The following is a 16,532-nucleotide window of genomic DNA, read 5'->3' as shown; positions in this document are numbered from 1 at the left end:
CCTGGACTACTGTTCAGTCGTGTGGTCAGGTGCCACAAAAAGGGAAAATTGCAATTGGCTCAGAACAGGGCAGCATGGCTGGCCGTTTGGATGTACACATAGAGCTAATATGAATAATATGCATGTCGATCTCTCCTGGCTCAAAGTGGAGGAGAGATTGACTTCATCACTACTTGTTTTTATGAGAGGTATTGACATGTTGAATGCAACAAGCTGTCTGTTTCAACTACTGGCGCACAACTCGGACACCCATGCATACCCCACAAGACATGCCACAAGAGGTCTCTTCACAGTCCCCAAGTCCAGAACAGACTATGGGAGGCGCAAAGTACTAAATAGAACCAGGACTACATGAAACTCTATTCCACATCAAGTAACTGATGCAAGCAGTAAAATTAGATGAAAAAAACAGATAAAAATATACCTTAGCGTACAGCGGGGACTGTGAAGCAACACAAACATAGGCACAGACACATGCATACACACACGATAACATACACACTATACACACATGTACACATGTATTTTGTACTGTAAACATGTGGTAGTGGTGGAGTAGGGTACACAGTGTGTTGTGAAATCTGTGAATGTATTGAAATGGCAGTAGCTAATGGGGATCCATAATAAATACACATTTTCACACTCAGCAGACCTGAAACCAGACAATGAGAGAGAGAGAGAGTGAGAAGAGAGAGAAAGAGAGAACAAAACAAAATAGGTTTATGTTTTCATAATAGTTTTCTTGTGTATAATTTGGAACAATAAGTGAAAGACAACAACTGGGTTTGTAGGTATAACCAAAGGAAATTGTGGTCATGGGGCAGGTGAGAGTGGGCTTATATAACAGCACATTCAGATATCAATGACTTGGGCTTATTCACTTGATGCAAATAACAGCACATTCAGATAGCAACATCTTGTGAATAATAAGAATAATAATTTTTAACTAGTCAGTAAAGAACAAATTCTTATTTACAATGAGAGCCTACTGGGGAACAGTGGGTTAATTGCCTTGTTCAAGGAAAGAACAACAGATTTTTACCTTGTCAGCTCAGGGATTTGATCCAGCAACCTTTTGGTTACTGCCCCTACGCTCTAACCACTAGGCTACCTTCCACCCCACAACATACATCTGTTATGTAGAAAATAGAATAATAGGCAGTCATGCCAGCATCAGGCTGACCAAAACAGATAAACTCAGGGTCTTAGTTATAGGCTAGAACTAGAGTCTGGAGTTTTTCTGCATCAGGTCACGTCTTCTTCAGGAAAAACTAGAGTCTAGACACAAGACGACTGGACCCTACCTAACGAAGCTATTTGATATGAAGAGCAAAAAGCCTTTACTGGGCGAGATGCTAATAATTATTGACAGTGCTTGACAGATTAACCCCGCCCACTTTAGCACTCTCCTTCCTTCCACCTCTTGATGAATGGAATGTTGTTTTCAGGAAGTGCAGAAATATTTTATCTTAGATGAATTGTTGCTAACACCCTACTGTTGTTCTGAATCATACACTTATCTGTCTCGTTGTGGTATGTGATGACTCAACCTAAATGTTACTTTGTGTGTAAATGGCTGTGATTGTACACTATATATACAAAAGTATGTGGACACCCCTTCAAATTAGGGGATTTGGCTATTTCAGCCTCACCCTTTGCTGACAGGTGTATAAAATCACTCACACACAGCCATGCAATCTTCATAGACAAACATTGGCAGTAGAATGGCCTTACTGAAAAGCTCAGTGACTTTCAATGTGGCACCGTCATTGGATTTCACCTTTCAACAAGTCAGTTCTTCACATTTCTGCCCTGCTAGAGCTGCCCCGGCCAACTGTAAGTACTGTTATTGTGAAGAGGAAACGTCTAGGAGCAACAACGGCTCAGCCGCTGGCTGGAGTGGAGTATATGCAAATAAAATGCTGTAGTTTAAAACCTGTTTGGGATAGGGGGCAGCATTTTCACGTCTGGATGAAAAGCTCGCCCAGAGTAAACTGCCTGCTACTCAGGCCCAGTTGCTAATATATGCATATTAGTATATTTTGATAGAAAACACTCTGAAGTTTCTAAAACTGTTTGAATGATGTCTGTGAGTATAACAGAACTCATATGGCAGGCAAAAACCTGAGACAAATCCAACCAGGAAGTGGGAAATCTGAGGTTTTTAGTTTTTCAACTAATTTCCTATCCAATATACAGTGTCTATGGGGTCATATTGCACTTCCTAAGGCTTCCACTAGATGTCAACAGTCTTTAGAACCTTGTTGGGGGATTCTACTGTGAAGTGGGGGCTAATGAGAGCTGTTTGAGCCAGGTGTCTGGCAGAGTGCCATGAGCTGATCTCAAGACAAAGAAATTCTCCGGTTGGAACATTATTGAATCACACGCACTCATGTGAGAGTTAGCTGTGTTCCATCGCATTTCTACAGACAAAGGAATTCTCCGGTTGAAACATTATTGAAGATTTATGATAAAAACATCCTAAAGATTGATTCCATACTTCGTTTGACATGTTTCTATGAACTGTAATATGACTTTTCGTCTGAACTTTCACCTGGACTTGCCCGCGCCTCGTGAGTTTGTATTGTGTACTAAACGCATTAACAAAAAGGAGATATTTGGACATAAATTATGGACTTTATCGAACAAATCAAACATTTACTGTGAAACTGGAATTCCTGGGAGTACATTCTGATGAAGATCATCAAAGGTAAGTGAATATTTATAACGCTATTTCTGACTTTTACTGACTCCACAACATGGCGGATATCTGTGTGGCTTGTTTTTGTTGTCTGAGCGCTGTACTCAGATTATTGCATGGTTTGCTTTATCCGTAAAGTTTTTTAAAAATCTGACACAGAGGTTGCATTAAGGAGAAGTATATCTCTAATTCTGTGCATAACACTTGTATCTAATGTTAAAGTTTATGATGAGTATTTCTGTAAACTCTCTGCAAATTCGCCGGATGTTTTCGAGGCACATTACTGAACAATAACACGCCAATGTAAACTGAGATTTTTGGATATAAATATGAACTTTATCGAACAAAACATACATGTATTGTGTAACATGAAGTCCTATGAGTGCCATCTGATGAAGATTATCAAAGGTTAGGTGATTAATTTGATCTCTATTTCTGCTTTTTGTGGCTCCTCTCTTTGGCTGGAAAATGGATGGATGTGTTTTTGTGACTAGGCTCTGACCTAACATAATCATATGTTGTGCTTTCGCTGTAAAGCCTTTTTGAAATCGGACACGATGGGTAGATTAACAAGAAATGAAGCTTTAATTTGGTGTATTGCACTTGTGAATGTATGAAAGTTACATATTAAAAAATGAATTTGCGCACTGCCTTTTCAGCGAAATGTTGTCGAGGCGTTCCGCTAGCCATAAGAAGATAATGATAGTAAAACTCTGGTGTTTTGTGGAAACTAGTTTATTTTACGGACGTAGTGTAGTAGGCCCTATTTAATATAGTATTCTACAGTATACTACAACATTCTATAGTAAGTACTTTACATGATCGAGGGATACTACAGTTTTGTAATATACTGTAGTATCCCTCGATTGTGTAGTGCTTAATATAGTGTCATGACGTGGCCCTTCCTGGGTATAGATTGTGGCATCTCCCTCCCTCTCCTACACTCAGGCTCTGTTATGTCAGGTCATAAATTCCTTGCAGAGACTCTCTCCCCCTGGCCATGCAGAAAGAGACACATAGAGAGAACAAAGGATTTCACATGGCGAACTCCTAAATCCCCAAAATGGGGATTTGATGCATAATGTCCACTTGTGAGGTGGGAATGTTCCATGGACACTTAAGGGACAGACAGGTATGACGAGTGTGTTTTATTTGGTAACCTCAGAGAGGACAGGAAACACACATAACTATATCTCTGAATATGTACATTTCTCAATTATTAGATTTGCATCTAATTCTTGTATAAAATGAATGAGTAAAGATTATACTATTTGTGAAATGATGTAATATGATGTTAAACCTTTAATGTGAAATAATTATATTCCCTTTGAAGTTGAACTAAGTCATTGACCACCAGAGGGCAGGCTGGGCTCACGGATAGTAGCCCAACAAGGCATGGGAGACAAGGTAACCAGAGGCAATTAAGCACAGCTGACGGTACTAATGACATACTCTCCTTCCCCTATAAGAGAGAGAATGGAACCAGCAGAGTGGGGAGGGGAAAACTATCCCTGGAAGATGGCCACCGAGAGAGAGGAGCTATCCAGGAAGAACCACTAAGACGGTGACAATCCCGTGACTTTTGTTGTAGTTTAAAGCTAATCCTATTGTGTTCCTGTTTCATCTGTATGTTTTTCCTTGGAAGATTTTCATTGATTATGTTGGAGTGTTTGTGTTGACCAAATGCCCTCAATAGAGAACTGTGTTCAATCAAGAAAACCTACTCCTGACTCGTTTATTCCACCTTCCCGCTTTAGAGTGACGCCCAATTACTTGGTCCGCTCACAGTTACTACATGAAATATCTGTTATTTCGTAGTTTTGATCTCTTCACTATCATTCTACAATGTAGAAAATAGTCAAAATAAAGAAAACCCTTGAATGAGTAGGTGTGTCAACTTTTGACTGGTACTGTAGGTACAGCAGATCTCCTTATTGTATGAGACACTTTTAAATTTACTTTTAGAGGCCATTCAATATAATATTCATCATTAAAACAAAAGCAATTTAGGTCAAAAGAGATTAGACTAATAAAGTAAATAGAGGAAATAACAGTGCAGGTGGATGGTAATGGAAACTGTACTATAGAGGCACAACATAGGTTAGAGGAAAAACAAAAATAATTGCAGGTACTTATTCAACAAGGATCAAGTGTAATGTATTACAAGAATAAATCGAATTGGACATTGTTCTTGAGTCTTCAACATAGAAATGCTACCAAAAGTAATTTACAGAAACTCGTTACAAATGGAGTCATGGAGTCATAATCACCAAATTATATATTGAAAGAGGAAGCAAAGAAGTGGCAGGGCTGAGTATTTGTAGAGGTCTTGATTATGGAACAGGTTGCAGCTGGTGGGGATCTGCTCTGACTCCAGCACACCTGTCTCCGCCCACACAATCACACACACACACACACACACACACACACAGAGGGAGAAAGCGCTGGGGGAGTGGCGGAAGGTCAAGGAGACGGGCACCACTTGGCGCCTGACCAGGCTTATCTGGGTGTGAGGTAGAGAAATCACATAAAAGGGAGGGGTCCAGAATGTGACGGTGTGGCACCCAGCAGCACTCCTTAGGCCCGTATCCTTCCCAGCCAACCAGGTACTGCCAGCTGCGACTCCGACGGCGAACATCCAAAAGCCGCCGGACGGTATAGGCAGGATGGTCATCGATGAGCTGAGGGGGTGGAGGAGCCGCTGCAAGAGAAGACATGGGACTGGAGCAGACAGGTTTAATCAGGGATACATGGAAGGTAGGATGGATCCTGAGAGAGGCTGGGAGTTTCAGACGCACAGCAGAGGGGTTAATGACACAGCCAATTTCAAATGGACCAATGAATCTAGGGAAAGTTTCTTCGATGCCACCTTCAATGGCAGGTCCTTCGATAAGAGCCATACCTTTTGACCTGGGGTGTAGACTGGAGCTGAGGCCCGGCAACGGTTGGCTTAGGACTGGTTCCTGTCAGAGGCACGAAGAAGGGCAGCCCGGGCCTTCCTCCCGGTACGGTTACAACGGTGCAGATGGTCCTGGACAGAAGGAACCACAACTTCAACCTTTTAGGTCGGGGAACAAGGGGGGTTGGTAACCCAGAGCACACTCGAAAGGTGACATACCTGACAATGCGTTGGTGAGGGTGTTATGGGCATATTCAATCCAGGGTAGCTAAGCACTCCAGGAGTAAGGGTTAGCATAAGTCACGCAGCGTAGGGCAGTCTCCATCTCTTGGTTGGCCCGTTCGGCCTGGCCGATGGTCTGGGGGTGATATCCAGAAGAACAACTGACATTGATACCAAGAGAGAAGGATGGATCTCCATAACTGGGAGGTAAACTGGGGTCCTCTGTCGGAAACAATGTAGGTGGGAATGCCATGCAGATGAAACACATGGGATACTAGCAGGTCCGCAGTCTCTCTGGAGGACGGGAGCTTGGAGAGGGGAATGAAGTGAGCCACTTTGGAAAACCTGTCAATAATGGTGAGGATGATGGAGTTAATGTTAGATGGGGGAAGGCCAGTGACGAAGTCCATAGCTATGTGTGACCAGGGGTGACTGGGTATGGGAAGAGGGCAAATCAGACCGGAAGTGGGTTTAGTGGCGTTTTTGTTCCGGGCACAAACCGAACAGGCTGAGATAAACTCCTGGACATCTCTCTCCATGGTGGGCAACGACAGACGCAGGAAGGCGAGGGTCCGGTTCATACCAGGGTGACAGGTGAGGTGGGTAGAATGGCCCCATTGAATAATGTCAGAGCAAACACAATCTGGAACAAACAGAGCATTACTTGGACTGTTACCCGGGTCAGGCTGGTTCTGCTGAGCCTGGCGCTTATGGGACTCGATCACCCAGGCGACGGCGGCAAAAATGCAGGACGATGGCACAATGGCTTCCGGCTCGGTACCCGTGTTGTCGGTGGTGAACTGGCGGGAGAGGGCATCAGGCTTGGTATTCTTCGAACCGAGGCGATAAGTGAGTGTGAAATTGAATCTACCGAAGAACAAGGCCCACCTGGCTTGCCGGGAGTTCAGATGTTTGGCGGTCTGGATGTAGGGCACGTTTTTATGGTCAGTCCACATGATGAAGGGGGGTACAGAGCACTCCAGTCAGTAACGCCATTCCTCAAGAGCCAGCTTAACTGCCAGGAGTTCCCGGTTTCCGATGTCAAAATTCCTCTCTGCAGGTGAGAGCTTACGGGAAAAGAATGCACATGAGTGGACCTTCTGATCAGAGGGGGAACGTTGAAACAGAACAGCACCTACCCCGGTGTCAGAGGCGTCCACGATGAACTGGAGTTCTGGGTTGGGCTGAGTAAGGACCAGAGAGGAGGTGAAGCGACGCTTGAGTTCCAGGAATGCTGTCTCTGCCTCAGGTGTCCAGTGGAACGGAGTGGAGGTGGAGGTGAGAGTGGTGAGAGGTGCTGCCAGACGGCTGTAGTTGCGGATGAAACATCTAAAAAAAATTGCAAACCCCAGGAAACGCTGTAGCTGCTTCAGGTTGGAGGGCGCAGGCCACTCTGTGACTGCCATGACTTTGGCGGGGTCCATAGGTAACTGTCCATGTGCAATAATATAACCCAGGAAAGACACTGATGCAGCATGGAACTCACATTTTTCAGCTTTAACAAAACGTTTATTCTCCAACAGCCATTGACGAACTTGGCGAACGTGTTGCTGGTGAGCCTCAGGGTCCTTGGAAAAAATCAGGATGTCATCTAAATAGACAAAAACGAAGCATCCAATCACACCCCTCAGCACATCATAAAGTAAGACCATAAGGTATGACCAAATACTCAAAGTGACCAAGTGGTGTGTTGAACGCAGTCTTCCACTCGTCCCCCTCTCTTATGCAGACAAGGTGGTAGGCATTCCGGAGGTCGAGTTTGGTAAACACCATGGCACCATGGAAGGAGGGGGGGAGGGGGCAGAGCTAATAAGTGGCAAGGGATACTTGTTCTTAACTTTGATATTATTCGGGCCACGGAAGTCTATGCATAGCCTCAGTGACCCATCCTTCTTCTTCACAAAGAAAAACCAAGCACCCACCGGAGAGGTAGATGGCTTGATAAGTCCTGCAGCCAGAGAATCCTGGATGTACCTCTCCATAGCCTCTTGCACAGGGCAAGAGAGGTTAAACAACCAGCTACTTGGGAGAGGAGCTCCAGGCTGGAGGTCAACGGCACAGTCGTACGGCCGATAAGGCGGCAGTGACAGGGCGTGGTGCTTGCTGAACACAGGAGCTAGATCGTGATACTCGGGAGGAACTGATGACAGATCCGTAGGTTCTGGAATGAACTGGGGCACAGACAAGGCAGGGGGAAGGGCGGAATGTAGACAATTAGAGTGATAAAATGAACTCCAACTGGTTACCTTTCCGGCGGTCAAGTCAATCTGTGGGTTGTGTAGCTTTAACCATGGATGGCCAAGAACCAGGGGAGAGTAAGGACAGTCGAATATGTGGAACCTGATCTTTTCCTGGTGATTTCCAGAGAGACGCAGTATGACAGAGACGGTTCTCTCACAGACACAGGCGAGGAGCTGTCCATTGAGAGCGTTGGCATTGAGGGGTGAATCGAGTGGGACAGTGTCCAGCCCAACTGGATAGCTACACCTTGGTCCAGGAAGCTCTCCTCGGCGCCCAAATCGATGAAAATAGACTGAGGAAAAGCCTGGCTCTGCCACACAAGCGCGTTCTGGAATGCTCCCTGAAGGGCCTCCTCAATCCAGCCGCTCTCAGCGGCGAGGGTGCGAGACTCACAAGCTATCTCAGCAACACTATGGGGGCCTTGACGGAGGGACAGGAGTCATTTTGCGGCATCCTTACCGCAGACCGGGTGGTCGAAGACTTTCTTCATCTCCTCCGTGAATCTGGAGTAGGAGAAGCAGATTGGGGGACTGTCTCTCCCACACCGCCATGGCCCTGGAAAAGGTTGCTCCACGGAGGCAGCCAATCAGAAAGGAAATCGTGGCCCGTTTGCTAGCGTAAGAGTAGGGCTGTTACTCAAATACTAGTGAACATTGTACCAAAAAGGCTCTGCAAGCTCCAAGGTTGCCATCGTAACGCTCGGGAGAACAAACAGCTCCCGGGGCGGAGAAGAAGGACATGGGACTGGTTATGAGCTCTGGGCGAAGGTTCGGCTCTGTAGGTCAGACAGACTCTGTGAAAACTCTTTGATGTGCTCCAGAAGGGTTTTCAGGACTTGGTCATGTTGCTCAAGCAGAGCGCATTGACCGGCAAGGATTTGGTGGAAAGGATCTGTGTCTGCTGGGTTCATCTCTTTGGCCAGATCGTACTGTTATGCGGAGTGGAACAGGGGAACCCAAGAGCAGACTCAGATGAGGAGACTGGGAGGAAGTAACCAATGTATTTATTGAAACACGGGGAAGATGGAGTGCAAGTCAGGAAACCAGGTGTGGAGGCTGAGGCTGGAGCGGGGTTAGAGTAGGGTAAGCAGGTCCGGAGGGGAATGCAAGGGAGCAGTAGAGTGGGGAATAGCAGGATGATGAGACGTGGGACTGGAGACAGGAACCAGAGACAGAATGGGCAGAATGAGCAGAGATTACGATCTGGCCGTGTGGAAGTGGGAGAGCTGAGTATTTGTAGAGTTCTTGACTATGGAACAGGTTTCGGATGGTGGGAATCTGCTCTGACTCCATCACACATGTCTCCGCCCACACACACAACACAACACAACACAACACAACACACACACACAGAGAGAGAGTACTGGGAGAGTGGCGGCAGATCAAGGAGACACAAGATGAGCAGTAGAGGGTGTGACAAGAGCAGATGTAACACTTTGTTTTGTTTACGTTGAGTGTGAGGTTGTTTTCCAGGCACCACACTCCCAGAGCCCTCACCTCCTCCCTGTAGACTGTCTCGTCATTGTTGGTAATCATGCCTGCTACTGTTGTGTCGTCTGCAAACTTGATGATTGAGTTGGAGGCGTGCTTGGACACACAGTCATGAGCGAACAGGGAGTACAGGAGGGGGCTGAACAGCACCCTTGCGGGGCCCCGGTGTTGTGGATCAGCGGAGTGGAGGAGAGGCTTCCTACCTTCACAACCTGGGGGCGGCCCATCAGGAAGTCCAGGACCCAGTTGCACAGGGCGGGGTTCAGACCCAGGGTCTCGAGCTTAATGATGAGCTTGGAGGGTAATATGGTGTTGAATGCTGAGCTATAGTCAATAAACAGCATTCTTACTTAGGTGTTCCTCTTGTCCAGATGGGATACGGCAGTGTGCAGAGTGATGGCAATTGCATCGTCTGTGGATCTATTGGGGCGGTAAGCATATTGAAGTGGGTCTAGGTTGGCAGGTAAGGTAGAGGTGATATGATACTTGACTAGTCTCTCAAAGCACTTCATTATGACAGAGGTGAGTGCTACTGGGCAATAGTCATTAAGTTCAGTTACCTTTGTCTTCTTGGGTACAGGAACAATGGTGGCCATCTTGAAGCAAGTGGGGACAGCAGACTGGAATAGGGAGAGATTGAATATGCCCATAAACACACCAGCCAGCTGGTCTGAATATGCTCTGAGGACGCTGCTATGGATGCCGTCTGGACCGGCTGCCTTGCGAGGGTTAACACGTTTAAATCGTCCACGGAGAAGAAGAGCCCACAGTCCTTGATAGCGGGCCACGTGTTATCTTCAAAGCGTGAGAAGAATGTGTTTAGCCTGTCCAGAAGCAAGACGTCAGTCTCGGCGACGGGGCTATTTTTCCTTTTGTTGTCTGTGATTGTCTGTAGTCCCTGCCACGTACGTCTCGTGGCTGAGCAGTTAAATTGTGATTCCAATGTATCTCTATACGGACGTTTAGCTTGTTTGATTTCCTTGCGGAGTGAATAACCACACTGTTTATATTCTGGCATATTACCAGTCACCTTGCCATTGTTAAATGCGGTATTTTTGCGCTTTCAGTTTCGAGCAAATGCTATCATCTATCCACGGTTTCTGGTTAGGGTAGGTTTTAATAGTCACAGTGGGTACTACATCTCCTATACACTTCCTTATGAACTCAGTCACCGTATCCATGTATGTGTCTAGATTATTTTCGCATGCTACCCAGAACATATCCCAGTCCTCGTGATCAAAACAATCCTGAAGCATGGATTCCGATTGGTCAGACCAGCGTTGAACAGTATGAAGCACGGGTACTTCCTGTTTGAGTTTCTACCTATAGCACGGGAGGAAAAAGAAGGAATCATGGTCAGATTTACCGAAAGGAGGGCGGGGAAGGGCCTTGTAAGCATCCCGGAAGTTTGAATAGCAATGGTCAAGAGTCTTAGTAGTGCGAGTAGGACAGTCAATATGCTGATAGAATTTCAGCAGCCTAGTCCTCAGATTTGCTTTGTTAAAATGCCCAGCTACAATAAATGCAGCCTCAGGATATCTGGTTTCCAGGTTGCATAAAGTCCAGTGAAGTTCTTTGAGGGCCATCGAGGTTTCGGCTTGAGGTGGTATGTAAACGGCCGTGGCGATGACGGAGAGGAATTCTCTTGGGAGATAATATGGTCTGCATTTAAATGTGAGGTATTCTAGATTGAGTGAACAAAATTACTTGAGTTCCTGTATGTTCCTAGAATTACACCATGAGTCGTTAATCATGAACCCCCCCCCCCCCCCCCCCGGCTCTTCTGCTTGTCGGAGAGATATTTATTCCTGTCTGCGCGATGTACTGCTGGCTTTACTGACTATGACAGAGTATCCCGAGAGAGTTATGTTTCCATGAAACAAAGTATGTTACAGGCCCCGATGTCTCTCTGGAAAGAAATCCTTGCTCTAAGCTCATCAACTTTGTTATCCAAAGACTGAACATTAGCGAGTAATATACCTGGAAGCGGTGGGTGGTGTGCGCGCCTCCTAAGTCAAACCAGCAGGCCGCCTCCAGTGCCTCTCCTCCGCTAGCGATGTTTTGGGTCGGCCTCTGGAATATGTTAAATTGCTCTGGAGAGAGTGAACAAAGGATCTGCTCCAGGGAAGTCGTATTCCTGGTCATAATGCTGATATTTCTGGTGAGTTACCACCACTCTAATATCCAATAGTTATTTCCGGCTGTATGAAATGACACAAAACATTTCCTGACTTAACAATGTAAAAAAGAGTACATAAAAAAACGGCTAAGGGCTGTGTCCAGGCACTCCGCGATGCGTCGTGCATAAGAACAGCCCTTAGCCGTGGTATATCGGCCATATAACACACCCCCTTTTGCCTTATTGCTTAATTAGACAATGAGGCTAACCATTTTGAAGGATACCAGACTTCTACAGCTACTGTACATGCCGTACAATGGATTAGTGCAAGCCCCACCCATGTAATGAAGGTAGGCCTTAAGTATGACATGCTCAGGAGAGAGATGTGTGCAGAAAGGAATATTGCTGCTTGAAATAAAGTTGCAATTTGTTTGCTTCATGTAATGTACAGTATCATCCCAGTGTAATTAATGTGCAGTTCAAAATTAGCACCACAAGGTGTCAGCGCTAGCATTTGTTTTACTACATGTAAACAAACCACTAGCTTGCTCTCTTAATTAAAACCTCTTAAAGGATTGGACCCTTTTTTTAAAAGTGCTCTGTAAGCTACAACCCAGTGGGCAGAGCTAGGCATTTTGCACTGGGACACGTTTTCTTTAACGGTAGAAATATACGGTATAAAGCCTCTCATTTTACACTGGGTCCGCCGTAGTTCTGTGTAACCTAGTTAATATATTTGAGACCAATGTATTGCAGTTAATTTCGTCTTTGACTTAATAAGTAAAATATCTTTGAGTAGTAAACAGGGAAACGAGTCCCAGACAGTTTGCAATAGAACATACCATTGGGATCATCTGGTTCTCACCTTATGATAGAATGTTCCGATTTTTCTGCCAGATTATCTTTCTGCACATCTCTTTATTTACAATGCTGTTTGTCATGCTTAACACCAACGCAGGACATTGAATGTTACCAGAATTGACTCAGAAAAGTAACAAAAGTAGGCCTACAGTATTTTAAAAAATGTATTTCACCTTTATTTAACCAGGTAACCAAGTTCTCATTTGCAACTTCGACCTGGCCAAGAAAAGCAGTTCGACACATACAACAACACAGAGTTGCACATGGAATAAATAAACATACAGTCAATAATAAAGTAGAAAAAGTCTATATATAGTATGTGCAAATGAGGTAGGATAAGAGAGGTAAGGCAATAAATGGGCCATAGTGGCGAAGTAATTACAATATAGCAATTAAACACTGGAATGGTAGATGTGCAGTAGATGAATGTGCAAGTACAGATACTGGGGTGCAAAGGAGCAAGAGAAATAAATAAATACAGTATGGGGATGAGGAAGTTGGATGGGCTATGTACAGGTTCAGTGATCTGTGAGCTGCTCTGACAGCTGGTGCTTAAAGCTAGTGAGGGAGATATGAGTCTCCAGCTTCAGTTATTTTTGCAGTTCATTCCAGTCATTGGCAGCAGATAACTGGAAGGAAAGGCGGCCAAAGGAAGAATTGGCTTTGGGGGTGACTAGTGAGATATACCTGCTGGAGCGCGTGCTACGGGTGGGTGCTGCTATGATGACCAGTGAGCTGAGATAAGGCGGGGCTTTACCTAGCAGAGGCTTGTAGATGAAGCCAGTGGAGCCAGTGGGTTTGGCACCGAGTATGAAGCGAGGGCCAGCCCAGAGCGTACAGGCCGCAGTGGTGGGTAGTATTTGGGGCTTGGGTGATAAAACGGATGGCAATGTGATAGACTGCATCCAATTTGTTGAGTAGAGTGTTGGAGGCTATTTTGTAAATGACATTGCCAAAGTCGAGGATTGGTAGGATGGTCAGTTTTCGAGGGTATGTTTGGCAGCATGAGTGAAGGATGCTTTGTTGCGAAATAGGAAGCCAATTCTAGATTTAATTTTGGATTGGAGATGCTTGATGCCTTGAGTCTGAAAGGAGAGTTTACAGTCTAACCAGACACCTAGGTATTTGTAGTTGTCCACATATTCTAAGTCAGAACCGTCCAGAGTAGTGATGCTGGAGGGGCAGGCATACTGGTATTGCTCTTTCCTTATTGAAATGGGGAATAAAGGAAGACTGGTTTCATTTTCAATGAAGACACTATGAAGACATTGTTAGATTGAATGTATGCCTTTAACACGGTCTTTATCTCTGTATTACAGCAAGTCAAATAAAGATTTGTGCAAACTGGAAGTGTGACTTCTTTCCCCAATGATTTCCTAAGGCTAGTTATCAGCTATTCTATACCAAGGCTAGATGAGGCTGAATGGCAAAGAATTAATGTCCTTGGTACATGAAGAGAGGAAAGAAGGAGAGGAGAGCTGAATGAGCAGTGTCGTATGTGCCCAGTGTATTCCTGGGTGATATTATTTTGGGAGTGGGACAGAGCTTGGTGTTTTTACTCATGCTTTGAAAAAAATGTTGTCTGCTTTTTTTTAATGTCTATATTTCTGTAGATGTTTTTTTTTTATCGTTATTATCCTTCCCCCTTGAAAACATATAGAGGATTGGTCCACTGATGTTACCTGCATGATCAGAGGTCAGGCAGACTAAATTAGATTAGACATGTTGTCTGGCAACAGGTGTTTTTATAGCATGAAGAGTCTACTGCAGAACTATGTGTATGTGGTACCATCCATTGTAGAATAGTTTCTGTACAGCAGATATTGTAGCTAATACCTCACGAGAGATGGATTTACATGCAGAGTCATTCCATGCAGGTCTCAGTTAACCCACAGTTTGCATCCTTGATGTTTAAACCACATTCTAACCTGAAAGGGGCAATATGATCCCGTTGATAAAGACTCTTTTGGAAGAGAGTTTCAGCCTGGCTTTTCAGTTATTATTAAGACCATTGAAGATATAAAAAGTTAATATTGCATAAGAGCAGGAAATAGATGTGTGTGAATACAAAACCAAATGTGGATTTTTTTCACCGTGTAGACAACCAACTAACATTCCTCTTTTGATATTTTTCTAACATTCCCCTTTGGATATTTTTCTTAATTTATATTGGGGTTGTTTTTTCAAGCCATTGTATGTGTACAGAAAGAACTTGAAATAAAGAATGTAAATAATAATCCAAACGTTTCGTCTCACTTCATCATTACATCTCTCACCATAAGGTCACTTTAAATTGTTGCTACTTTTTTATAACCTATTGCACATACAAAAGTGAGATTATGTTATTCACTCAAGACTACACATTTTTTGGTATGTTTTTGCACCATCCTATTTTTCACATTACTCTGTTTAAATCTCAATTTTATGACCTGGCAACCTTTGGGGTCTTATATGTTGAGATAAGTGGAATTGAAGAGTCTGACATGGAAAATATACCCTAACCTGTGATCTGTGTAAGAGGCACTAACTAGTGAGAAATTGTCAGTTGTAACCCACTCGGTTGTGGCTTTCAGCCCTCTCAAAATATTACAAATCATTGGAGCTTCAAATGGGTTAATGAATAACCTTTGGGGTCTAGGATGTTGAGAAAGTGGCAATGAAGAGACTAACATGGAATTTCACGCCTAACCTGTGATCTGTGTAAGAGGCCATATCTAGTGAGAAATTGTCCGTTGTAACTCACTCGGTTGTGGCTTTCAGCCCTCACAAAATATTAAAAATCATGAGCTTAAAAAGAGTTCATTAACAGACAAGAGTCTGACGTGGAATATAATGCCTAACCCTAACCTGTGAATAATGTGTGTACTACCACAATATCTGACCTTCCCCCAATTCAGTAATGGTCTTCAGTGAGGGGCACAGCTGCATGTTTCTGTCCTCTATGACATACATAGAAGATCCTAAATCCATTTCATTAGATCAGAACAGGATGGATCGACAGGGATTCATATTTATGGTTTACAACCAAAAGTATATTGTGTTCATTGTTTTCCCAGCCTTTATGTGATGGGATTAAGGACAGGTGTCACATGATGGATTAAACATGTTTGGAGAATTTGATTTATTTGAAAATGCAGTTTCAAGTCATTCACCTTTGGATGAAAGTGTCCTATATCAGTCAGGTTTTCACTGCAATCCATTAGGGAATCACATAATGACAGTGGACTCTATGAATAAACCTGCTCTTCAACATGTTTGGCTTGCAATATGTTCGGCTTGGAGTCTTGCATCGGCAATTATCTAGCTGCTGTGGTGATGACAGTAATACTGGAGGAGGTCCTTGGTAAACAGGATAGATGTAGTATTTTGTCAGGCCTTATTTATTAAATTTGCCAATGTCCCCCTTTCTGAAAATATAGAGACACCAACAAAAGGTTGGTTTAACCTCACACAGCAATTATCTATGAAGGAACAATATATTTTCTCATGCTATTTTAACTATCAGGGATTCAACAGTCTTACTTTCGTAAAATTGGTTTAATTTAATCAGGTATTTTTTCATACAGTATATGAACTGTTCACACACACAGACACATACTTGTATATATGGTTCATGAGGTCAATCAGTTTATAACATGGTTTATGGGGACCCACCCTTCCCATTGTCCTATTGATGACATACATCAACATTTTTATGTAGAAGATACATCGGACTTCAGATTTGTTCATAGGATCATATTGGAATAATATGCTTGTAAATACACACACACTTCACATTTTACATTTTAGTAATTTAGCAGACACTGTTATCTAGAGTGACTTACAGGAGCAATTAGGGTTAAGTGCCTTGCTCAAGGGCCCAAGGACAGATTTTTCACCTAGTCGGCTTGGGGATTCAAACCAAGAACCTTTCAGTTACTGGCCCGACGGTCTAAACCGCCAAAGGTTTCTCCAGACCCAGATTTGATATCATTCTCCTTGCTTTTACTCTTGAGGAGG

This window comes from Oncorhynchus mykiss, chromosome 16, assembly GCF_057628025.1.
Source record: "Oncorhynchus mykiss isolate SJ-2025 chromosome 16, ASM5762802v1, whole genome shotgun sequence".
Taxonomy (NCBI): Eukaryota; Metazoa; Chordata; class Actinopteri; order Salmoniformes; family Salmonidae; genus Oncorhynchus; species Oncorhynchus mykiss.
Note: the sequence above shows the minus strand (reverse complement) of the source record.